General features: G+C 41.4%; 1 protein-coding gene across 5 annotated transcripts in view; it reads right to left on the bottom strand.

Annotated features, from left to right (window-relative positions):
- The window catches only part of TPST2 (tyrosylprotein sulfotransferase 2), a 207,327-nt gene that overhangs the window by 177,178 nt on the left and 3,474 nt on the right, over window positions 1-26,675 (bottom strand). The window contains exon 1 of one of the 5 annotated variants that reach the window (XM_069214688.1): window positions 5,928-5,980. The exons of the other annotated variants lie outside the window; for them this stretch is intronic. The gene's annotated coding sequence lies outside the window, so the exon portion shown is untranslated. Of the gene's footprint in view, window positions 1-5,927; window positions 5,981-26,675 lie in introns of those variants that run through there. 5 annotated transcript variants of the gene reach the window in all.

The raw sequence follows: 26,675 nt of genomic DNA, 5'->3' as shown, positions 1-26,675 counted from the left end.
ATTGAAAGCTTCTCTCAGTATTATTAGAGTAAGAAGTGCAGGCATTTCCCATTTTTTTAAGATCTTGTTTTTAGTAACTACTCCTTTTCAAAATGTATACGATTGAAAATGGAGTGACTGGTCGTGGAAGTTGTTACCCCTCGCATTATGGAAAAACAGGGACTGAGTAAGGGTTGGACAGATGCATGCTTTCTGCAAGGACTCTATAAACACTAAAAGATACAAGAATGGACCAACATGAGACAGGGTTCCATGTCACAGGGTAGCTCATTGGTACAGAGTAATATCCTGAGCATATCATTCTGCATCTTTTCCAAGGAGATGTAGTGGGAGCCATTCCACCCTTTCGCAAGCCTCAATATACATCTATCTGTGTCAGTACACACCATGCATGATCAAGGATCTCCAGGACCAGCCCTAAAATAGTTAACCAGATAGTGATTTTTCTGAAAAGTTAGAGGTTAGGGGTGTTAACAATCCTTAAATGTACTTAGGCTGTAAAAAGTAATCTGGGTCAAAGGGCAGTGAGTCATTTCCTACGAACTGAGCAGGGTAATACACCAACTGTTGATAAATGCAATGTCATTGTCCTCTCAAAGGTCATGTTAATGTGAAGCGATTACACCAGTTTTCATTTTGGGTCTCATACAATGGCAGTCATGACGGCTCTGCTCATTCCCTCAATAAGGAGTACATCACTGAGCATACTGGTTTGAAACACCTTTTGCATATCCCTCCAATAACGCGTGGTACGTTATTAATCATTTATGTTGTTTTTTTGGTTTTTTTACAAAAATGTATGTTTTACAATTCCCTTTGTCAACAGACATCTGATTTCACTTTTTAGACTGACTGCATTTTTAATATTGTACTTTTGCAATAAATAAATGTATTGTATGATCTATGTGAATAGAAGATGTTCAGAGTACATTTACCGTGATTAAAAAAAGACTAAAATCTACATGCAGTGAGCACTATATATACACTACGATGATAAGAATAGAGTTCACAAGCAAATATAACTCAGTGTTACTGTCACATGATTAACATTTGGTTCCGTCCTATCCAACTCTAAATTAACTAGAACAGAAATATTATCAAAATTAAAATCAATTCTACCAGTTCCCATTAAATTCATCACGATCTAAGAAAGATACAAATAACATTGTTTTTTTCTGGGTTCCTCAGCAGTTTCAATAATATCCATTAAGTTTAATCTACTTCAATGTAGAAATTTGGTTACTGTTGGGCTTACTGTGTTCAGTTTTCTGTCAAGGATTTAGAATGGCGGATTAGACTAACTGTTTTAGTACATGTATTTTAATTTATTTTTAGCAAATAATATGTAAATACATATATGTCGATTGAATTTGCAGCATGGAATAAATAAACTCATATTTATGTTGTTTGCATCCTTCGGAAAGTTCCTTTCGGAATGAAACGCATCAGCTGTCAAACGTGGCTGTAATTAATGTTTGTATCCATGTTTCTTCGTATGAATAAGAATAATTAAGAATTGTAAAATCAAGCTGACTGCAAGGATTCTTATCGTTGTGTGAAGTAGGACTGAAATTCTGGGAGTTTGCTGAGCGCACACAAGTTTGCATTATAAGTGATTAAATGCGATGTCGCTCTTCTCCGATGTCTTTTTACTGTGATGTGATGTGATTACGACAGTTAGCTTTTTTGAAAGCAGAAACCTCCTACCGCTTTTGGTCACAGAATACTAGCCGGTATCATAAAACACATTTCTGGGTTCAGGATACCACAAATGAATATATACCAAGTGGTTTTTATTTAGTTGGGAAACTTAGTCATTATTTAGATAAACTGTTAATAGTTCTAGAATTAGTTTTTACCAACTCAGTCTTGAAATAACCAAACAGAACAGATTGTGTAGGATATACTAGTCACAAGTACAAATGCACAGTCTAAATGTATTAGCAGCTGAGAAATGTTGAGTGTCTCGGTCATCATGAGCATTTTACTGGAACGATGTTCAAGACAGAATGGAATTGGTTACTGGGAAAAGTTTATTAGTCATCCACAACTAAAAATAGTATAAGCTTTCGAATATAACAAACTTGAAATTTGACTTAAAAATGTTTCTCTGAAGAGATTTCACTACAGCTAACAAAATCGCTCTGAAAAAATGGAAAACAACAACTGCGCCTAAAATTGGAGAATTTATTAATTACTTGACATGGATATCTCGTAATGAACAAGTATGGTTTCTAATGCGAACCAGAAACGTCTACATTAAAAATATGAAGGGGTTACAATGAGTTACATCAATAAGCATAGGTCTTTCTGTTTAAAACACTATATTTTACCTGTTTTTTCCTCTCCACCTAGGTGTATGCATTCACAGACATGCCAATTTCCTTTACACAATGACTGAAAGCAGAAAGGTAATTTTAATTGACTTAATTTCTGCTTAATGTTAACACTGTAATATACCAAGTATTGATTCTGTTTACACAAATATTGTAAATAAACATTTACTTATGCAAAATGGCCTTAACGCCAACAGGAAAATAAATATATCTGTGGATTTACTACAAAAGTTGCCATGTATGAAGATTTGAATTTACAGATGAAAGCAGTCACAGCAAACAAGCTATTGCTTTTGTTAAAGGCTTCCCGTGTTGTACAGTAGCACAAACCTAGCGCCCTCCCTATGTTCAGCCATGCTGCCCAGCAGCAACAAACAGCGGGTGGGAGGGTGAGCGACTACAAGGGCAGGGGCGGGAGCAAGAAACACGGACAGCAGGCAGGGTGGAATAAATATATGAAAAGCAAGCAAATGAGCGTGACAACGTAGGCTACAAAACGGAAGTAAAGGGCGGCCTCTAAGCCTTCTGTAAGTGAACTAAAGTCGTAGAAGTCACAGCTCACGAGCGGTCTCTTTACAAGACCTTAAAAGGAGACCTGCTTTCTTTAGCCTGGAGTTGTAATGGTTGCAGTCTTTAAGATGATTCAAGTTTAGACTATTTGTCACTCAACTCAGTGACCCGCTATAGAAAAAAACCGTATCAACCGATCGGTTAAAAAAAGCACAATATGTGCATTTATCTTTCCACTGGACACGATAACTCCCTTTACAACAGTTAGGCTCAGTAGCAGATTGCAGACATGCGTGTGGAAGGCAACGGCAAACGCTCAGTACACGAACGGAAGCACCCCAGGAAAAAGGAAATATATTTATTGGAAAAGTTGACAGAAGCAGCTGCTGCAGAGGGAGTTTCCCGGCTACTACTGGACTCCGGGTTGGTAGAGTCAAACCCAGAAATACCCGATTGAATTCAAAGTGAAAGGGACAGTCAGACCTGACAGACTAAAGCTCCGAGTCAAATGGAAAGCGGAAATACAATCTTAAGGTGACAATTATAGCGACCATCCAGGCAGCAAAACCTACCTATGTAAAAGCGTCCCCATGGGTGTCTAGAAAAGGGTGAGCTTTTATTGGCCTGGCTGTGCTCGCAGGTGGATGAAGCAATTTAGGAAAACACTCGAGTTGCTCTACAGGGGTGGATGGGCAATCAGCATGGCTTCCTTGCACATAATGCAGACTATGTTTCCAAAGTCAAGCGTTTTTATCCTGTGCTGTTCAGACCCTTAATGCAGAGTCCTTGCGGAGTTCAAATAAGTGGCTCCGACCTCAACTGAGTGTCCCTGCTATGCTTCCAGGGTCCCACCTCCAAATCCGCTTCCAAACTTCAGCAACCAAACGGGAGGTAAAACAATAACTAGTTCTCGATTTCTGTCGCACCAACCCACCAATCTGCAAACATGGTCTGCTCCATTTGAAGGTCCATGTTTTTTTTACTCTTGCTCGCGGTTACTACTTTTTTGGAATAAAAAGCCCAAATCAGCAAGGCATGCGCTTTTCTCAAGCCAGAAGAATGTATTAAAGTTACAAAATATATGTCTTCAATGATAAGTCTTATATTTTATTCGAAAAGAGTCTCTGTTTGCGCAATAGATTCATGTTGAATGATCTGTGGAGTCTGAACTAGACTTTTACCCCCACACCACCCTCTGAGAGAAAGCCTTGACTGATCGACCTCACATTCCCATACACTTCAATGCCTGGAAAGGAAGTACTTGACATTTCGGGGAGCTTGTAGTAGTATTCGGAGTTTGCCTTTCCGGGGATAGAGACAATGTTTACTATAAAGCCTGCCTAACTGTCTTCGAGTGGCACAGCCCCCAAGAGAACTTGCTAGACCTAGTAATACAAACAAACGGTGAGACAAAAGCGATCTTGTAGGGAAACAATCGTTACCCTGCTTCTATTAGTTTGCCTAGACACCAACATTGTATGGGTTTGATGGGGACATTGTATCTTTAAACGTAGAACTTTGCTCTGAATTATATCATCTCAGAGCCATGTTAAAAAAATATAGCTACATCCCCTTTTATCTCTCTACTGCTTAACAATTAGACTCATTCTAATCCTTAGCCCCTCATCCCACATTCCCAATTAACTCCAAAGTCATAAGTGAAAAATGGGTTTGGGTGCAGATACTAGTAGCTAAATGCTGCAATTTAAGATGTAATTTTGTGCTCCAGGCAACACATGGACGAAGCATTAGTCAAAGAATTGTGGGGACTGATTACACCGGACACTGCAGGTCACATCCTTGTGAGAGAGGAGCTACTTACTAAATTTATTAATTCAAGAACTCTGACCAAGGGGGCCCTTGACACCTTTTAGAACACAAAAACACTACCTAAACTGCCTTTACCTAGCCTCCTGATCCAGAAACTCCTGGGCCCCATCCAACTAACCTATATCACTGCAGACACAAGGCCAGCAACATTTAATATCAGCATTTAAGGTTCAAGGTACTGGTTTATGGGAATTATAAACCCCTGAAACTTTGGCTAGAAACGAGTTAGGCTTGGAAAGGTGTGTGATTTTCTCACATGACTATGTTACATTACGTAGTACTACACAGAGCACATTCTGGTCTTCATATAGCCAACAGCTCTGTCAGAGTTCAAATATCATCACATTTTGATCTTGAAGATTCAATTACAGACGGGAGACACAAGACTGTAACAAAGGAAATAAGATACTAAGTGTTACAGTTATTACGGACTTCCATGTATTACAACAGAATAAAAGAAAAGCATGGCCAATGTACCCAACCCAGTATGAATGTTTTTTTTCCAGTTCTATAGCAGTGAGATAAATCAGTGAAAAGCTGTGTCTTATTTCTTTCTTATTCTCTCTGATGGAGCAAGACTGCCCTTATGTTCACTAGGTGAGGAAAGCTTTTTCGAAGTGTCTTCCTGATCTCGTGTTGCTTTTTCTAACACATATTCTTTGTCCAGTGTAGTTACAACAGTGTCATGCAGCTGGCATGTAGAACTTGCACATCACAAAACAATGTAACACAACCATACACCACAAAGCACGCCAATACCGTTACACTGGGTTGTCTGCGTGAAAGTGTTTTTTTTTTGTTTTGTTTTTTTTAACAGAGAAAGGCAGCATCAATGTGTCGTTTTAATCAAGTTTCATAAATGTTTCATACTCATTGTGGCTGTAATATAGTTGCTATTCTATTTGGAATCTGTTGAATACATGTGGATTTAATTTGATTAAAATGTGAAAAAATAAATTGATAATGGCTTTGGGTGTAAATACAGCACAGCAGAACCAATATTGGATTATAATTTGCCATTTTTAATAAATTACATCTAATTTAGAGATCTGTCCGTGGTATATTCTGGTAAGCGATAGGCATAAGGGGTGAAAATAAGCATCTGGCCCTTGAATGCTTGTGCACATGCCTAACGTCAACAAGCATTTCTTACTAGCCTGTCAGTTGAAGCAAATACAACCCGATTACAATCGATCTAATTTTCAAATTAAATGTAAATGAACAAAATTCAGTGGATGGTTTAGAATTTACCTATTATTCACCAGCGGCACCACACAATCTGCGGTCCAAAAGGCTTCTCACAGCCACACCTATTTAGGAGAAACATATAATGCCATTTTTTTTTTCAAGGCCTGAAAATACAACTGCAAGTACTCAGTATTAAAATATTTTGTTTCTAATCTTTAATGACAGATACATGAATTTCTTTGACTTAGGCTTGCTCTGTGTAGGACTGGGGTTTAAGAACAGCTGACCAGGCTATCGAACAAAGCAAAATACAGGATTATCTGTAACAATTCAGGTCACAACAAGGTTTTATTGGAGCATACAAGGTGGACTGCTCTTCACAGGAAAGGGATTTAAGGTTAAATAACTGAGCTACGAAGCACAAAGGTTTGAAGTTTTTTTTTTTTTTTAACGGAAAGAACACGAGGGGGTTATCTCTAGTAATGACGAAGTGTTGAGTAAAGTAATCATGCAGATTTGTGGTCAACAGAACTCCTACGTTTCTGAACAAAGGCAGGAGGGATGTTTCCGAGAGAGTGAGGGGGAGAAGGAGAGATAGACAGGTTTAGGGCCCAGAAAACTAATAATCTGAATAGTGTGTGCGAGACCACCACATTACTTTCAGCCATTTTTAAGCAGTAAGTGGGCATTAGTCAGATTTACAAAATAGAGAACTGAAAACCTTCCTCTCTGAAAGCTGCAAGGCTATATGCAGTGATTAGAGTTTGTTAGACGTGGCCTCTTTTGGCATTGTTTCCTCTGAGTTTTTGCTGTCTGGCCTCCTGTTTGTGTGCTGAACTTCGGTTTTGCTGCCTTAGGAGACTGTGCACTTTTTTCACTGCTGACCAATGCTAAAGTGCACGGTGTCTAACACATGGTAACACTGGCTTCCCCATGATTGGCGTATTTGATTTACTAGTAAGTCCCTAGGAAAGTGCACTGTGTGTGCCCAGGGCCTATAAGTCAAATGCTACTAGTGGGCCAGCAGCACTGGTTGTGCAACACGCTAAAGTAGTCTTTAAAACATGTTTAAGGCCTGTCACTGCAGAGCCTTTGTGGGCAGTTTAAACTGCCTTTTTTACCTGGCAAGTATACCCACTGGCAAGGCCCAAATCTTCCTTTTTATTACATGCAAGCCAACCCTAACATACGTCCTAATTAGCGGCAAGCCGCAGTGTATTTAAAAAGTTGAACATGTATTTTTAATTTTAACATGCCTGCACTGAAAAACTATTAAATTTGTTTTTCACTATTACTATTGTATTGTCTGTCAGCTGTCCTGGATCTCCCTTGTAATTCAGAATGTGTACAACTGAAACAGGGAGTCATCCAGGGCTCAATAATGGGATTATTGTAAAATGCTAGTGAAAATCAAGCCCTTGTGCGAGCAGCGTCTTGTGCCTCCTGGGCCAGGAGCAGTCGAGATCTTTCCCCGGGACGCCGACCTCTGCACCAAGAACACAGCAGCTTATTGGTATTCTGGGCACAGTGCAGCTCACACATTCCTTCACCAGGAGCTAAGGCCCTTGTAAGGGAGTCCTGCACCACGGACAGTCCGAGCTAAGAACAAGCCGAGGCAGTGAGGGAATCCTAAGGAAGGCAAAGGAAAGAGAACAAGAGGAAGGAAGGAAAGGCAGGAGAAGACACAGGTGGGGAAGGACAGGAAAGGAGATGAGTGAAGGGGAAGGGGATGAGGTAAAGAAGAGGGGGTGAAGGGAGAGAATAAAGATGAAGTAAAGGGAAAAGAGCAGAAAAAGGTAACAAAATCGGTGCTCAGTGCTAATTCAAACAACAGTGCTCCTAATGTATGGAGGACCAGTCACCCTTAAAAAAAAAAAAAATAGTCCTGAAAAAATAGTTAAAAAACGGCTGCTGCATAAGTTTATAGTTCTTGGCCAGTGCCCTTGGGGAGGGCTAAACACCAGTAGAGGCATGACGTATGCGTGCCCTTGTCAAATGAGGAGAACGAAAAATGGAGCTAAACTAATCAAAGAGGAAATTTAGCTAAGTGTGATGAAAAAACGTTTGGAGTTTTTAAATGTCCGCTTTGTTTTACATATTGACTGCTTAACCGAGATTAATGGTATAATTAACAACTGTGTGCTGTAAAATACCAACAATTGTGTGTATCTACTGTTTCCAGGGGCCAAGGTGGAGATCCATATCTATATATGATAGTCAACCTGTATACAAATTATTTTAACAGGCTTTTCTAACTACTAAATCTCCTTTTCTGAATAAACAGAACTCGTAGCCAAGATTGAGAGCCAGCTGCCAGTTCTCCTTTTCTCCAATAAGGACAGTGTATTATTCTTCTTTCGGCCCAGGAGAGCCCCAGCGTGTACCCTAAGATTTGGGGTTCAATTAAGGGAGCCCAACCCATTAGCAGTCGTCATCTTTTATTTCATGAAAACTACACAATTCTCTAAAAGTGAATTTTACCTACAGCTCACACTTCAATTTTTTTTTATTATTAGTTGAATTTTTCAAGTACAGCACAGGAAACGAGGCAAAATTTAGCATTTCAAGTAAGTGATGGGGGAAAAGACGACAACATCAGGTAAGAGGTAGACTGACAAGGAGGCTCTGCCAGTGAAAAATAAGACCCACAGCGGCGGACAAACATAAGTTTCTACTGACTGGCAGAAGGGAACCCATTGTGGTCCATCTGCAAGACTCCAGAAAAAGGCAAGAACCTTCCAGGTCTTGCACAATTTATTACAGTAATAGGTAGAGTTCCAAAGCTTGTATTAAAAAGGCTAGAATTCTTAAAAGTTAAAATATTTACATTAGAATGTTAATAAAGATTAAAATCAAGCCAGCACGTGTGATGCTATTTCTAAAATTATATGACGCTTCTTCAGAGAAAACATTGGGATTTTTCAAGCACTAACAGTATTTTCAGGATCCAGTATACTTGTTAAAAAGATACGGTCACACCAATTTTAGGTAAGGGGTGACAGTTGTCAATAGTGGAAAAGCGGAAGCATTTTTACAGGTATGTACAAAATTTGCACCCGGCACGATTACCGCACTTCTCCAAAATCCTAGGTCACGAAACACGTGCTGGCTTGATTTTAGTCTTTATTAAAATTCTAAATAAAATATTTGAACTTGGAGCATTACACCTTACTAATACAAAGTTTGTCACTCTGTCTATGACTACAGCAGATAACATGTTACACTCCAGTCCAAGTAAGCTGAGGGGTGTCCAGCAAAATATGCAACTTTATTTCATCAGGCATTATTGAAAGTATTGGTTAATTACAGAAAACTCCAAAGCTTTGTACGATATATTGAGCTTGATGATAATATATCAGACCTCAGGGATTCTCTGCAGCTTCAGTTTCTTGCCTTATCGCGCTGGAGAATCTGAAGTCCCAAAAAGTAGACTAATTCACTGCGATCACACCCAAGTCCTGGTAAAGCACAAACTACAACTTCTGACTTGCACTTTGGATTTTCGTGACTCTTTATATTAAATTTTAAAATTCATATCGCTGGTTCCACTTGCCCAATTTTAATTATTTTGGTGTCTTGTTGTCAACTGCATTTTTTTCAGTTTTTCTTAATTGGTTTGGAAATTTAATTATACCGTTTTCTTGGCTTTTTTTTCCTCAAACTTAAAACACATTTCTACAGTGAACTGGCTACTGCTCATGCCACTGCTACCAAGTGCTTTTCAAGAAAAGAAAAAAAAATGGCGATGGCAAAACATCCACATATAATTTAACCTAGAGTCTAATTTCTTGCTCTCCTTGTCTTATCAATTCCAGCTCATGTAAAGCTAACAATGCTCCAAGCATGTCACAAAATATAGGTGAGATTGTGCCTTCAAAAAGATCATGTTTGTCAGCTTATGCTGTAGTGCTGTGAGGGCAAAAAAATCATGATTGTTCAATAGAGCATGCACCCAAGGACAAATGCTTGGATGTTACTTGGTGCTAAAAGGTTGAGATGATCACAGAGGTTTTGGTCTGGGGTATCTGAATGGTGCTGCTACTCTAAGATTACACGTGGACACAACTTTCACTAAGACAGAACGTGGTGATGGTGTATGCTCTTTACAAAAATATTGCAGTAGTGGTATGTAAATAATCCTCAATTTGATGATGTGCTCTGCGGTTGCATGGTGTAATGAGGCAGTGAATATTCTAGGTGGGGTGTCCTTAAACTCCTTAGTGTCTATTTTCAAACAGGAGTTCAGTTCCTACTTGGAGCATATTCTCTTCCAGGAGTCCGATGCCATCTAGGTGTTTGATCATGTCCTGGACTGTTTGATTTTATGTTGGAATCCTTGGTGTCAATGTGTGTGTGTTTGTTTCAAGTTCCCCTCCGCACAGGGTCCATGGACCTGCCCTTCCATAGTGTTGCCTCTATTTAAAATGAATCTTTTTCAGAAGCAGCTCAACATGAGGGATCTCTTCAGCAGGCGACTGTGGTTTAGCTTCACAAGGCACATAAGGATTATCTGGAATGACTGTTCCTGGGGTCTTCTTTCATGATTCAGACTAATAATTAGAATACTCTGATGTAGTAAGGAAGTACCTCAAAACTGATGTGGCCAATTCTGAATGTCATTTGGGAAATCTATCTGCATCTTCTCAAGATCACTTCACAAACTATAAAGACAATTGACAAGCTTGCTTACCGTAAATTCTAGCTACAGAGCCTTGCCGTTGAAAGATGTAGCAAAAATAATGCTATTTGCTAAAATTCCCATGGTGTGAAAGGGCAGATCGCATGCCTCAAGCACTCTGATAAGGCAATCCGACCACAGGAGATGGCAAAAGAAATTACAGCAACTACCAGTGCAGGTCATGATTAAATAGACTCCTCTGAAGGGGCAGTGTCAAGTTTAAATGAAGTCACTGTAGGCAGCAGATAGGCACTGTAAAGAAATGGCTCCCTGTTGCAGTTACCCCCCACTTTTTGCCTGATACTGATGCTGACTTGACTGAAGTGTGCTGGGACCCTGCTAACTAGGCCCCAGCACCAGTGTTCTTTCACCTAAAATGTACCATTGTTTCCACATTTGGCACAACCCTGGCACCCAGGTAAGTCCCTTGTAACTGGTACCCCTAGTACCAAGGGCCCTGATGCCAGGGAAGGTCTCTAAGGGCTGCAGCATGTCTTATGCCACCCTAGGGACCCCTCACTCAGCACAGACACACTGCTTGCCAGCTTGTGTGTGCTGGTGGGGAGAAAATGGCAAAGTCGACATGACACTCCCCTCAGGGTGCCATGCCAACCTCACACTGCCTGTGGCATAGGTAAGTCGCCCCTCTAGCTGGCCTTACAGCCCTAAGGCAGGGTGCACTATACCACAGGTGAGGGCATAGGTGCATGAGCACTATGCCCCTACAGTGTCTAAGCAAAACCTTAGACATTGTAAGTGCAGGGTAGCCATAAGAAAATATGGCCTGGGAGTCTATCAAAAACGAACTCCACAGCTCCATAATGGCTACACTGAATACTGGGAAGTTTGGTACCAAACTTCTCAGAATAATAAACCCACACTGATTCCAGTGTTGGATTGATTAAAAAATGCACACAGAGGGCATCTTCGAGATACCCCCTGTATTTTACCCAATTGTTCAGTGCAGGACTGACTGGTCTGTGCCAGTCTGCTGCTGAGAGACGAGTTTCTGACCCCATGCGGTGAGCGCCTTTGTGCTCTCTGAGGACAGAAACAAAGCCTGCTCTGGGTGGAGGTGCTTCACACCTCCCCCCTGCAGGAACTGTAACACCTAGCAGTGAGCTTCAAAGGCTCAAGCTTTGTGTTACAATGCCCCAGGGCACTCCAGCTAGTGGAGATGCCCGCCCCCTGGACCCAGCCCCCACTTTTGGTGGCAAGTCCAGGAGAGATAATGAGAAAAACAAGGAGGAGTCACTGGCCAGTCAGGACAGCCCCTAAGGTGTCCTGAGCTGAGGTGACTCTGACTTTTAGAAATCCTCCATCTTGCAGATGGAGGATTCCCCCAATAGGGATAGGAATGTGACCCCCTCCCCTCAGGGAGGAGGCACAAAGAGGGTGTACCCACCCTCAGGGCTAGTAGCCATTGGCTACTAACCCCCCAGACCTAAACACGCCCTTAAATTTAGTATTTAAGGGCTCCCCTGAACCTAAGAATTTAGATTCCTGAAACTACAAGAAGAAGAGGACTGCTGAGCTGAAAAACCCCTGCAGAGGAAGAACAGAAGACACCAACTGCTTTGGCCCCAGACTTACTGACCTGTCTCCTTCCTTCCAAAAGAAACCTGCTCCAGCGACGCTTTCCAAGGGACCAGCGACCTCTGAATCCTCTGAGGACTGCCCTGCTTCGAGAAAGACAAGAAACTCCCGAGGACAGCGGCACTGCTCCAAAAGAACTGCAACTTTGTTACAGAGGAGCAGATTTAAAGACCCCTGCAAATCCCCGCAAGAAGCGTGAGACTTGCAACACTGCACCCGGCGACTCCGACTCGACTGGTGGAGAAACAACGCTTCAGGGAGGACCCTCCGGCAACTCTACGACTGTGAGTAACCAAAGTTGTCCCCCCTGAGCCCCCACAGCGACGCCTGCAGAGGGAATCCCCAGGCTCCCCCTGACCGCGACTGTCTGAACCCCATTTCCCGACGGCTGGAAAAGACCCTGCACCCGCAGCCCCCAGCACCTGAAGGATCGGAACTTCTGTGCAGGAGTGACCCCCAGGAGGCCCTCTCCCTTGCCCAGGTGGTGGCTACCCCGAGGAGCCCCCCCCCTCTTGCCTGCATCGCTGAAGAGACCCCTTGGTCTCTCATTGAAAACCATTACAAACCCGACGCGTGTTTGCACACTGCACCCGGCCGCCCCCGCGCTGCTGAGGGTGTACTTTTTGTGCTGACTTGTGTCCCCCCCGGTGCCCTACAAAACCCCCCTGGTCTGCCCTCCGAAGACGCGGGTACTTACCTGCTGGCAGACTGGAACCGGGGCACCCCCTTCTCTCCATTGAAGCCTATGTGTTTTGGGCACCTCTTTGACCTTTGCACCTGACCGGCCCTGAGCTGCTGGTGTGATAACTTTGGGGTTGCTCTGAACCCCCAACGGTGGGCTACCTTGGACCAAAAACTGAAACCTGTAAGTGACTTACTTACCTGTTAAAACTAACAATACTTTACCTCCCCCAGGAACTGTGAAAATTGCACTAAGTGTCCACTTTTAAAACAGCTTATTGTGTTTTATATAAAAAGTATACATGCTAATGAAATGATTCAAAGTTCCTAAAGTACTTACCTGCAATACCTTTCAAATGAGATATTACATGTAGAATTTGAACCTGTGGTTCTTAAAATAAACTAAGAAAATATATTTTTCTATAACAAAACCTATTGGCTGGATTTGTCTCTGAGTGTGTGTTCCTCATTTATTGCCTGTGGGTATGTACAACAAATGCTTAACACTACTCCTTGGATAAGCCTACTGCTCGACCACACTACCACAAAATAGAGCATTAGTATTATCTCTTTTTGCCACTATCTTACCTCTAAGGGGAACCCTTGGACTCTGTGCATGCTATTCCTTACTTTGAAATAGCACATACAGAGCCAACTTCCTACAGGCACACAATTATAAAAGGGTGAATCTCTTAAGAGAGACTGTAAAAATCATGTTACTATCAGGAGTGTCTACCAGGCAAGAGACCCACCACACAAGGTGGTAGGGCATTTTAAAATCCCAGCAAATTCCTGAAATTTCGCAAATTTAATGTGCATAGATTCAGTGATTTCTGTGTGTCTGATATTTGTAAGGCATTCTAGGAAGGAAAGCATGCAGAGGTTCATGAAAACCACACTACGCCTCGATCTCTGATTCTCAAGTTTTTAGACATGCCTGGGGTTGGTAGGGTTTCCTGGATATTGCCCGACATTTGTTCTAAATGCTGCAGCTATCAGCTCAGAGAGGATGGTTGGTGCTTTTAGGCACAGCTTTGATGACCAAAAACTTGACTGTTGCAGCTGCCCCAAGACACGCAAGCAGACACCTGTTATTGTTCTGGCAAATGGGCCAGCAGAGAGGGAGCAAACCTTTCTGTCTCCCACTCAGCAGAACAGGAGACTGTTTTGAGTCGAGGGATATGGGGTGCAGCCCAGTGCCAGCACTGGTTACCACCCCCACACCATACATACTAAAAAAGCAATCACTTGTGGTCTAGTGAGCTTTAGTACCCACAGGGGTAGACTGGTGATGAACTTCCAATCTGCCGCTCTCCGCTTGACACCTCCCACCCATGCATTTCCCATTCAGAAGGGTTCTCAAGGCAAAGAGTTGTACCCTCAACAATGGACCAAACATAAAGAAGCCAGATCTTAACACCCTGGCTTCACAACTAATGATGTGAATGTGATGATCGTCATTAAAACTAAATAAAAGCCTCCAGTTGCAAGCAACACTTTATCCCTTGCAGTCCCAGGTGAGGACCTCACATGGAGGTATCCCCATTCCTGACTGTGTCTCAACAGTGTATGATGAATTTGCTACTGATTGGGAGATTACATACATAGAAGCCAAGTGTTTAACAGAGCAGAGCTCCTTCTGTTTTCTAAAGTTTACATGCATAGTTTACTGCCAGAAAACCTCAGAACCTTGAATGTAACATATCCATCTTGCAGTGCTTGAGACAATTTTTTCACTTTAAATTGTTGAATGCAGCAGCAATAGACATGGATATTGACACCCACTTAATTTATAATTCTAAATGTGATGCACTTCTTGTGTAATTTAGCATTTTGCACCATTTACGATGTTCATTTATTTTAACAACTCATATTCAACAAGCATTTGCAATGCAATAGGTCTCGCATTTTCTTGAGTTAGAGCTATTGGCACTGTAAATTCATAACTCATAACTGGACTTTTCTTGCCACATAAATTGGTCAACCCTGCTTCATAATTTTGACTTTTCCTGCCATATAATTCCAGTGGCTCTGCATTTGACTAAAGCACTTCCATTCACCGTCTTCCTCTATCTTAAAACATACACAATTATCATATAAACATTTAGCAGAAATAAACTTTTGGCATTAGAGTGTAATAGTCAAAACAACTTAAAAATATAATTCGGGACGGATTGGAGGATGACAGTAAAGAGGTAGTTGTGAGTAAAGATGGAGAGAACAAGTGCCGTAGTAACGGTGCCATGGGCCCTGAAGTAAGGAAGGAAAATGGTTGACTGCAATTTCGGTAGGAAAATATAGCAGTAATGAGTTGAGTGAGGACCATAGGTCTCTAAGCCCCAGTGCCACTGCACCTTTTGCTCCACTGATAACTAGGCCACAGGACAGAAAGCAGATGGGGTAGAAAAAGAGAAGTGAAAGAAATACCACAGACACAAGGAAGAAAGAGAAGGGGTTGCAAAGAAATAAAAGAAAGAAGGGAAAGAAAGAACAATAAAATTAAAACAACTAAGAAGAACTAGAGCAAATGTGTGAGACAAGAAAAAAGAAAAGGAAGCTAGCGAACGAAAGCTAATGAGGATAAAATAATTGAACAAATGTGATAAGAAAGAGAAAAATAAAATGAACATTAGATAAAAAAAGATAGATGGTGAGAGAAACGAGCAGCAAAAGAACCAGTGCATGTATTTACTGACATTTCCCACATTTCCCAGACACAGAATGGGAAAACCACTGACACTTCGGGTCCAGACAAATAACTTGTGGCTTCCACATACAGACGGGTAGAATAGAGAGGCGTAGCATGAAGTGAGGTAGAATGCAGAATGGTGCAGAGGGCAGTGGAGTGGTGTAAAGTGAAGTGGTGCAGAGTAGAGTGCAGTGGTGCGGTGTAGAGTGCACTGTGGAGTATTCATGGTGCGGTAGCACATTGCCATTACAGACAACATATTTTCAATTGAAGTGACCATTACATTTGCACAGATATACAGTTTTACTAATAAAACTATATAGTGCACAGATGAAAATGTGTGGAAATTGCATCACAATGTAATGATTTGTTCTGATTATATTAAAGTATGTATTTCCAACACACTTCAGAAATAACAAAAAATGTGCTCCATTTGGGTTTCTAATTCTGATATATTCTGAAATACTTACACAGTTCATTTAAATGCTGTTGTGTGCTAGGAAAAAACAACTCTTTCACCCCTAGTATCCAGCAAGATGGTTAAAAAAAATCCTCTCAAAGTGGGGGAAAGAAAGAAAAGTAAACAAGCGCATTTGGAAGACATCACCTGACATTTGGCCTCAGTCTTTGAATGCCCAGTAAATGTGACGAGATAAGATTTACCAGCATGTTTACAGAAAGGGAGCACTCAGAAGGATACTATAAATAAGATTTGGGCAAGGGAAGGTACAAACTCAAGCTGGACAGCCTAAAACAAATAAAAGCCAGCAAACGGAAAGCAAGAAAATGTGAGTCACAAATCATAAAGCCAATGGCAAGCAACAGGCAGATTGCATTCCTAGGTCAGCTTTCTGCATGTCCCCAAGAGGTCTTTAGCAAACCAGACAGGTGCGGTGTCTAGTAACCTATAAAATGAGGAATACAAGAACTCTTTCTACAGAAACGCATACCATCTAACTAGTGAAAACCTGTAGGGAGGAACGTTGGCATATGGATTGGGCTTAAATACCTCTTAGTAACGCTTCTTAACTTGAGGTCAGGCGAGATCTAGTATACACTACTATTAAAAGAGTTGAATGATTCTTTAGAGATGTGTCTCCCTTCGTCAACTATATAAACATTTGCACAGCTTCAAAGCGCACTGTATTTCTAACAACAACATTCATAAAGACATAGACTAGAACATAGTGTAATATCTGAACAAACCAGTGTAATGCATGTACTAAAACAAAAGACCCATTATCAACATGTCAAGAAGTCACTTGTAGAATATAAATCGAAGTGAAATTAGTTGATTAATGTGGGCTAGGTGGATTTGTGAATTCCAGCTAATCCACAATAAAGGATATGGCCAAGGGACACCATCCTTGACTATACTTTTGGTAGCTTGGTAACGCTCACAGTTTACCCTTCAAGGGTTATTGAGGTGAGAGGACATTGTGGAAGGTTGGATTACTAATTGAAGGAGTACCTCACAACTTAATAAGGCAATAACCTGGAAGGCAACAACAAAGTTCACTATGAAAACTCTGCTCAACTGCCAGGAGTTATGGGACAAGCAGCTGGCTTTTTCCACCATTAAGTTTGTTAGGATCATGCAGTAACAAACAAATTCCCAAATCAGTATAGAAAAATCAAGAATAAATTAATAAGCAAACTGACGACTAAACTAAATATTAGGATCAAGGGAAACTGGCAGTTGATTTTTTAGAATTTAAACGCAAAACATACTAAGAATTCAAAAAGTGCAACACAAAAGGTAAACTCCAAAGGAAAGGCTGAAAATGTAATGGCTTAGAAACAGGCCATAGCTTCATGCTAATCAAATACACAAAAGGAGATGAGAAGAATGCTTTCAATTTGTCTAATCGTTGGCAATCGCTTTCTGTAGCATTCCACTCCATTGTTCTTTTGCCCACATTGCCACTTAAGTTTGGACCCAGCCATATGCAAATTAGTCTTGACCCTGCTCCAACAGGAACAGCCTGATCTGCCAGGCCAGATCTTCCCTGAACCAGAACACAGGCAACCTGGGCCCATTGTCAGTAGTGCCATTTATTACTTTCACCTTTTGTGTGTTTGATTTACCTCCGCAAGTGGCCAGGGTATGCCCAGACGTGGATCCTGTGCTCATTGTGCCAATGAAGCAGAGTATTGAGCCACTATCAGGTTGAAACCGATCTGGAGTTGCTTGCATTCTGGTAGATAGAAAAGTAAAGCTGAAAGTCATGATAATTTTTATTTTGTAATTGTGAAGTAGCCAATTACGGTTTTCTCCGTTTATGATCACTGTTGACTTTGCAGACATAGCTAATTAATACTGGAAAGATCTGCTTCGTGGGTGTGCAGATCATAAGAAAGATGATGTAGCCTCTGATCTCTTAGATGTCTTGCAAAAACCCTGATTCTTTTTATCAATTGTACTGCACTTTTGAGAATCTGTACATAATTATACCAGAAAAGAGCAAGGTAGGTAGTCACAGCATGCAAAAGGTAGAGTATTAGAAGTCGAAACTTAACCAGTGAACTAGAAAAGGACAGCGAATATGAAATATTTTTGACAGATTTAACTCAAGCTTGAAATGGGTGATATACATTAAAAAGGAAGGACAATGATGAAAAGATTGGATCAAAATTATAAAGCTTACACGTTTAATATTCATGACATGCCACAGTAAATATGTGCTGATATTGGAAAAAAAATCTTATAGAAGCGACAAAGTTTCTTTTTGATAATGAAATGCAATAAAAACGGTGGAAACTTTCAAATTCTTGCAGTTGGATATTAATTTTTACAAATACAATGGGTTGTTGGCTAAATATAAACAAAATGTAGAAGAAATGTATCTAATTAGGTCGCAGAAAGGTAATGGAGAGTAATCTAAAAAAAATGTACATATCCTAACCACATTTTAAAAGATTCATTGCACAAAAACATTTCAATTATGATCTATGAATACATACTCTGATTTTTAACAGAGATGAACTGTTGGTGTGCTGGAGATCAGTGTACTTTACATAGTTTTAACAGGACAGAATTGTATGATTTGCCCTTATCGTTTATATTAACATAGAACAATTAACTTGCATTCCCCTGAATAAAACACTAAAGAAAGTGTCAAGACCTTTTACTACTCAGTCTCATATTAATTGGATTTAAGAGATGAAACAATCCATAATGAAGAATACACCAACTGCCTTTTTTGAGGAACACACTTAAGCACATTCAGTAATGAAAAAGTAATAAATTTCCCCCCCAAAAAAAGGTCCTGCTTGCCCATGGCAATAATCACAGCACTAACTTTGCACACAAAATGTACTGTTTTAGCTTGAAAAAGTAGCACATTTTCACTCAATTCTTCACTTGTGTATGTCCATTAAATCTTGATTTAACTTGAGCATTAGTCGTAGCTGCACACTAGATTTGGAACAATGGATAGAAGAGATTTAAAAAAAAAAAAAAAAAAAAAAAAACACACAAAAAAACAAACAAAGGCAAGGTCTTTCCTCAACATCGACATGCACTGTTAGCAACAAACCATTTGGGCACTTTTGCAGCATTTAAACAATTACGGGTCAACAACAACAACTTGTCATGTTTTTTTTGTTCAATGGACAAGTACTCATAGTACCCAGCAGCACAAAAATCAGCCCATTGCTGCCAGTTTACAGAACAGTGCTGTCTAACAGATGAATACTGCTAAGGAAAGATTTGTATCCATCCATATGTATAAAGTTATTCAAACCTGCATATATGATTAGATAATGCAAAAGCCTTTACTAATATGGTGACCGCTCTAAGGAAATGCAATTAGGTGTGACGTCAGCTTGCATTACTGACAGTGGATACTTTTTGCTTCCAATACACGTTGAAAAAATTAGCACCTTGAAAAAGAAAACCTAATTTTATAAAATGTGTTTGATTAGCACCGCATTTTTGTTTTTAAAGAAGTACTTATGGAGAGTCAGTGCATGGGCAATGTATACATAAATTAGGGGCCCAATTACTAAAGAAAGACATCAAGGTGCCCTGAGGTATACGACGCTCCACTGAAGCAAATGTATAACTTTCAGGAATTCACAAAAAATACAGAACTAGGCTTGGACACCGGACTCCTTGCAAACCTATGTAATTTTCATTTTCTCATGAGTAAATATATGTGAACATTTGCTTATGGGAAAATTTGTTGAGCAACTGCAAATTACCTACACACTCTTATCTGCACAATGAAAATGTTTTACTCCTGGCCTTGTCAGGAGCACATTTAGAACCTTTCCTTTGATGAGGAGCTGGTAAATACCCTTAAACAAGTAAATCTGTGGGTGTGCATACAATTACAGGGTACTGCAGGCCAGGGACTACAGCTCCCAGCCTTCTTCCAACACCTGCATGTAGATTTGCAGAAAGGCGTAAAAAAACATAGCATGGCTGTAACTCATTCCCAGATTTAAAGTGAGCCCTGGCATAATAAGAGACTAGTGTCGGGTTTCAGATACTGTTAGAACACGGTCATAATTTGTCACATGAATCTGGCCCTTATCTGTCTAAGATTCCACTGGAGAGGCAATCCCTGAGGGCTGGGAAGGGCTTCCAACTCGGCAGCACAGCCAGACCTGCATAAAGACGAACAGCGCCACCACCTCTACTACGCGCTGACCTTTTGGCCTGATACACATGCACATGGCACATCCTGGGGGTCGCTCTCCGCACCCTGAGGCATGGGTGAGGGGAGGGGGGTGCCCTCATTGTCAACGGCCTTGAAAGCATTGTTTTATGCCTTGTGAAATGTGGGGACCTGGACAATCTCCCCCACTTGTGCTGCTCTAAGGATATGCCTGTGGACTGCAATAGACACCTAGGGTACCTGAGACCTGCAGCTCTGTGGCTCCTTGTGGACCTCTAGGCAGGTATTTCGGACTTTTGTGTTTTGTCCCCCACCGCTTGGCACCCACCCTCCTATCCTGCATCCAGATAAAGCCACCTATGAAAGCACTACATTGACAGCTACCCTCTAGGGACCCTAAGATGATTTCCACCCACAGCGGGCAAATACACACCTGCGGATCACCCCTCTTCCCTACTCTTGGAACTTGCGGTCCGCTGGGCACTGTTGCTGGAGGCCACCTTCACAACAAGGGACAGGGAGGAGAGGCAATAGGAAAATCCAGTCTCTGCTGGATATCAGCGCCTGGGACATCATGCCACGCCTCAAACTTTCCTTTGGGTCAAACTGCTGCTGTTAAGCTTTAAAAGGACAGGCACTTCTCAGGCAAGTACCTATATCCCACAATTACATGGACAGATTCCTGCAAGAAATTTGGTCAGAGATAGGGTCACTTAAAACTGATCTCAAGACTTGCATCAACTCAGGAGGGAGCTCCTAGAGATAGGGGGAGAGTTGGTGACCTACAGCACACTGTGGATGCTAGGTCGGAGGACCAGGAATTGTTGTGGAGGAGAGGGACACCTCTTGAGGAACAGCAAACTGAGCTGAAAATTAAACAAGAGGACTTGGAAAACAGGAGTCACCGAAAAAATATACGCATCAGAGGAGTCCCCGTTGGGCGGAAGGCAGCAACATCAGGACGTTTACAGCAGAACCTCTCTAAATTCTTCGGGGTGACTTCAATGCCCCTCCACTTGTCCTCAATAGGGCACATTGAGTGGCCTCTGCTCATGGGCGCCTGGATTCTGTCTCTGGCTCGGCATCTTGAAATGTGTCCATTTCTTCAGCGAAAAAGAGGCTATACTCTAAGCCTCAAGGAATAAAGCTGCCATGCTCTTTAAGGGCACACAATCTGTTTATATCAAGACCTCTCTACCGCTAACAGACAAGCTAAGAGAAATGGAGATCGGCAATCAATGGGGGCATCCCCTCGTGCTTCACTTCACCTGGGGGGGCAAGCAACACTCTCTCCGCTCTGTCAGAAGTGAAACAGCTCTTGAGCCTTGACGCTGATCCACGAGCTGAAGACACCTCCCCAACCAGAGGTCGCACTGGGGAGGAAATGAAGCCAGTCTGGACAAAGGTAAGCTCCCACTGCCAAAAAAAGGACATGCGGAAACCTCATCCCAGGAGATGAAATGCAACATCATCCAGCATCTTCGGAATACGGCACCCTCTGCAGCAGGCTCCTTGTAGCACCAGGGATTTTGTGATAACCACTTCCTCACACCCTCAGCCGCAGACACAGACAGCTAGCCCTCTCCTATGATTATGGATGACCGGGGCATGTGAGGGACCGAAGAAGTGCACTTCACCAACATCCCTCAATGGAACTCCTTCTTTGATTTTGCAAGAAAATGTTTGGCCTCCCGTTCTTTCAGGGCCTTCGGATTCATGTGTTGACAAGAATTGCACTTGTCAACATCGTGGTCGGAACTCAGACACCACAAACAGTCAGAATGTGGGTCCGTTACCGACATTTTGCCTCCACACTCTCGGCAGGGCTTGAATCCTGACGTTCTTTGCGACATTGTAATGTCTCAAAGTAAAAATAACCAAAAACACACTGTAACTGTCGAACAGCAACAGTAGCTCCCTCGAAGATAACCGTTTCGAATGGCACGGAAAAAAGGGAACTGACGTCGGCGAGAACCTCTTATTGCCTGAATGACGTCAGACGGCCTCGCGTGGCCAATTGTGACGTCCTCGTCGACGTGCAGAAGCTAGGAAGAAGATTTCCGTTGAATGCTGGCGCATTGGGAGGATTCATTAGGTGAGGAATCCACAGGTAGTTGTATCCATCAGAAATATATTTTCACTGAGACATGGCTGCGATTGCTTTCTTTATATGATAGGATTATTTGCCAAATTACTTTTTTCACACAAGGAGATAAACTGATTTGCTCAGAATCATCACAGGGGAGTTCTGCCGAGACATGAGAGGCATTGACTAAGTCAATAGTCCTCATCTTTGAGATTACTGCTCTTCAAATACCCTTTGTTCCTGCTGCACACCATAGGCATAAGGCAATGATTTGTAGCCTTGTTGTTTGGCAGTGAGGCTACTGTGTAGCATGGTTAAAAATAAAAATAAACAAGCATTTGTAATGCAATGGGTGTCGCATTTGCTCGAGTTAGAGCTATTAGCGTTGTAAATTCCTAACTGGACTTTTCTTGCCACATAAATTGAAAATGAAAAGGAAAACAGTTTCACATAAACAAGCCGATTCAGAGTGCCACAGCCGTCATGAGTGCGAAGTAGAGACACAAAAGGAAAAAGAAGTTCGCTCGCAGTCAAACGTATCAGCAAAGGTGCAATTATTCATGTAACCGGGACGATGGCCATGGCGGTAACAAAACTGCCCCAAGGAAGGACAATCATAAAGCATTTACCAATGATAACAAAGGATTTTTGAAAGGCAAGCCCATGAATGAGTGATGGGCATGGTTAAAGGCCCACAGATAAATTACAACATGTCGGAGCGCTTGCGCTCAACCTAAAAGGGATTATGATGCATCCTGCGCCAATGCATTTTTTTTTTTTTTTTTTAAATCGCATTAGCCCTGACTGCGTCACAAGTGTATTTTAAGCTACACTGCAAAGCATCTGCACTCCTGTACAGCAGAGCTACAGAACACTGTTAAAGGGAACAGCTCTCATGGACAAGACCTATTGGATTTGCCATTGCTTGTTTTCAATTCATTTTGTTTTCATTAAGGAAACTGTGCGGTGTTTGAGGGAAAATAGCTGAATTTTGTAAAAAGTCTGTTTAAACATTTAGAGGGGTTCCCTGGACCACTGAGCACTCCCGAGCAAACGTTTTCAGACATTCACAAAGGGGAAAGGTCCCATTCCCCTTTGTGAATGGATTACCACCTCTTTTAAGGAGTTAGGAACATTTCAACGTTCTGCAGCTGGAATTATGGTGGCAACGTTTGACGCTCTGCATACCAAACCACAATCTGGAAGGGATGCCCAAAACACAGCCCTTCCAAACTGCTATTTAGTACACATTTCTAAACCCATTTTGTGATTCAGTACCCTTTAACGAAACACAAAAATAATGTAGTACTTACTTCAAAGACATTTTACAGTCCAAACCCTGTCATTTTGTGAAATGCTATGTTTGGAAGCACAAAATAACTCTGTACATCCGGCCCGTTATCTTTGACAAGTCCCATGGGAAAATAAGCACTAGCAAAGCCAATATTTGTGACAGAGACTCCCTCCACCCACCTCAAAAAAGGGTACTATAGTACAAAACAATGTTTTTAAAAAAATGCTTTATGTATACGGTGTACTGATGAGTTAATAATGTAAATATGTAATAACAGAGTGTACTTTTCAGATGGAAAATACTTCCTCGTGAATTCCAATGGAGGAGGAAGGCTACACCTAAACAGACACAAGCAGAAATGTGAGACTAAAATACTACTGTGGCTGGTTCAAGACGTGGATGACAAACTCTCAAGCCAATATCTGACGTTTCCAAAGCCAAAGAAACCAATGGCTGAAGAATAGAGAGTCACAGTCACTTGTAGTATATACAGATTATTTTCTCTTCAGTGTATGCTAGCACCACTGGTGTATCATGGTGATAGAATAATGAGGGAGGGCAACCGGCTAGAAAACAGAACTAACAAAATAAGAAATATTTCAATGCCTGTCTGAAAGCTAAATCACTATACAATAGACTGGTTTTTTTTTTAGAGGGAGTACCAGAGTTTGGATGTAAGGTGATGAAAAAGTGGCCGCCACTGCGGTCTTCTTGCACGCTAGGGACATTGAATAGGAGAAATTATGTTCTTAGGAAGGAAGCAGTGGGGCCATATGTGCATTAGGTATGACGCATGTGATGTTACAGGTCACCACACCCCCCTCTTCACAAAATTAAAACATCCCTCATTCAACAGCAACAGCCAAGAAAGTGTTACTCTGAAGGGAACATTATGAAAAAGAATAATTATGCACACTTTCTGCTGGGAAATACCTGGCCGAACTGGAAAAGTTGCACGTTCTGTCAGGTAGCCATGGCCCCTACAAAAACAGTATAGTATAGGATAGTATATTGATCAAGATAAACATGGGCAAACCATTTGATACAATTTTATAAATCTCTTGACATACTTGCAGGAGTTTCCTTTTTGTGGGTGTCTACCTTTTTTGCATCGCCTGTCCTTGATCAATCATATTTTACATTAGCAAATAATGTTATTTTCTCTGTCCAGGTGTAATACATTTGTTTATGGATGCATACGGTTTGTGCATTTGCGAGCTAAAAACACAGAACAAGCTGCACTCCCACACATTCCACTTTTCTTACACCTATCCATATTGTAGAAAAACACCATTTTTATTTATTGGCTAAAGCGCACTTCAAACATTCAATTAATTTGTAGACTAGTCCTTATTGTCAATAAAAACCACTACTGCAAAAAAAGAAATGCAGAAATCTGCAAATGGCTCCACTGCTGGCACTCGAAAACATGCAGTTTCCTAAAACAAAGTGGAGATAGCAACACACCTCAATCCAAATGAAGCAGGTGTAGCACACCTAGTGGTAAACTCACTAAATCTGCCACCAAACTCTTACCGTTTATAATGCTGAATTTCGATGTTCCCTTAAAAAGCCCTAAATTCAACGCCTCTATTTCAGTGAAGAATTACAGTATAGCTCAAGTATTATCAAGCACTAATGTGACATCAGCACATCTTTCATCAAATTTGACCAGGACGTACTTGGAAAAACATATTATAAAACACAAGCACCAGTACACTGGGCTAGCTAAGCAAAGGATAAGCATTATGTTAGTTTTATCGAGTGATACTGGCAGCATATTCTGGTGAAACCTTTCCACTATCCATGGCAGTCATTAAGAAACGCTACTCAATAACTCACAAAGCGGTGTCTGTCGCTACATTGTTACAACAACATCTCAACCAAACGTATGTAAAAAACGGTGTTAAAAGCCATCTATTTACAACAACAGTGTGTGAATACTGCAGACAATGAAATGTCATGCAAACTACAAGGAATACACTGCTATCCTTATGCTATCAAACTTTTTAAAAAAACGCACAGATAACTTATTTTAAAAGAATGCACAGTAGACTGCAGTATCGCAGAATCGCTTTCACTGCCATAGCCAAAACAATATTACAGTAGATTCTCGGTCATTTCAACACAACTAGATCCCAAGATTTCCCAGCCAGCTTCATACTCCAAAATGGGTTCTAAAACCTTGGTTAGGTAACCTGGGCCCTTTAATTTGCTTCCTGACTCTTAGTTTACAAAAAGTACGCTAACTATTTTCTTGCAAAATGTTACGGTCTCTTCCCAAAGACCACAAATCTGTTTTTTTAGGTGGAGCCTAGGCAGCGCAGCACGCATGCGCTCTCTCAACATGCTGTAATTATTTCTATGTGGACTTTGACCACACCCATCATTGGTCAAGCGTCTGCCTTTCGAAATTCCTGTTGTTTCTTTGGTGAATAGCTTACATTTGCCCGCTTTTTGGCTGCTTTCTTATGCCCTGGAGACTGCCCCTGCTACTGAGATCCTTTCACTATTGGCCACATCATTTCATTTTGACGCACTACTTTTTTCTTCCTGCTCTCTCCTTGCAGCTCGCATAATGCTACTCTAAATTCAGTTGTTTTTAACCCGTGGCCTACTAACACAGACCTTGTGCAGCCACCTTCCCCTCATCCCTCCCTCACCCTCTCGCTCCGCTCAGCTATCTGTTTTTCTGAATATCTGCCGACTTCTTCAGCTTTGGGAATGCAGGAGCTCAGATTTGCAGAGAATGCATCATGGTCCAGTGCCAGCCACTTTATCAGCATACACGCCCTCCCTCCCCATTGATCATACACAGCAGCGCTTCCACTACGGCCTTCTTTGAGTATGAATGCACTTTCAGATATGCAAGTTCAAAATAACAGTTGTACACAAATGACATTTTAAGTAAGTACTTCGCAATGCAGTGCTATAATGTGCCTATTAGTGTTAAAGCTTCGATGTTAAAGTAGATGTTGGAACACCCAGAATAATGTGCAGCATAGATAAATACTTCAAGGTCCCAAAGGCGAGACCTATTGGCTATGCCAATGCTTGTTCTGCATTGTTGGTAAAGGAAGTGGTAGAGTTATTACCCCATAGCTCTTCTGCAGACACCAGGTTATTGACAATGTACTTTGTGACAAAAAGAAGAAGTTATGG

The sequence above is a fragment of the Pleurodeles waltl genome, chromosome 11 (genome assembly GCF_031143425.1).
Source record: "Pleurodeles waltl isolate 20211129_DDA chromosome 11, aPleWal1.hap1.20221129, whole genome shotgun sequence".
NCBI lineage: Eukaryota > Metazoa > Chordata > Amphibia > Caudata > Salamandridae > Pleurodeles > Pleurodeles waltl.
Note: the sequence above shows the minus strand (reverse complement) of the source record. Positions and strands in the feature narration are given on the sequence as shown.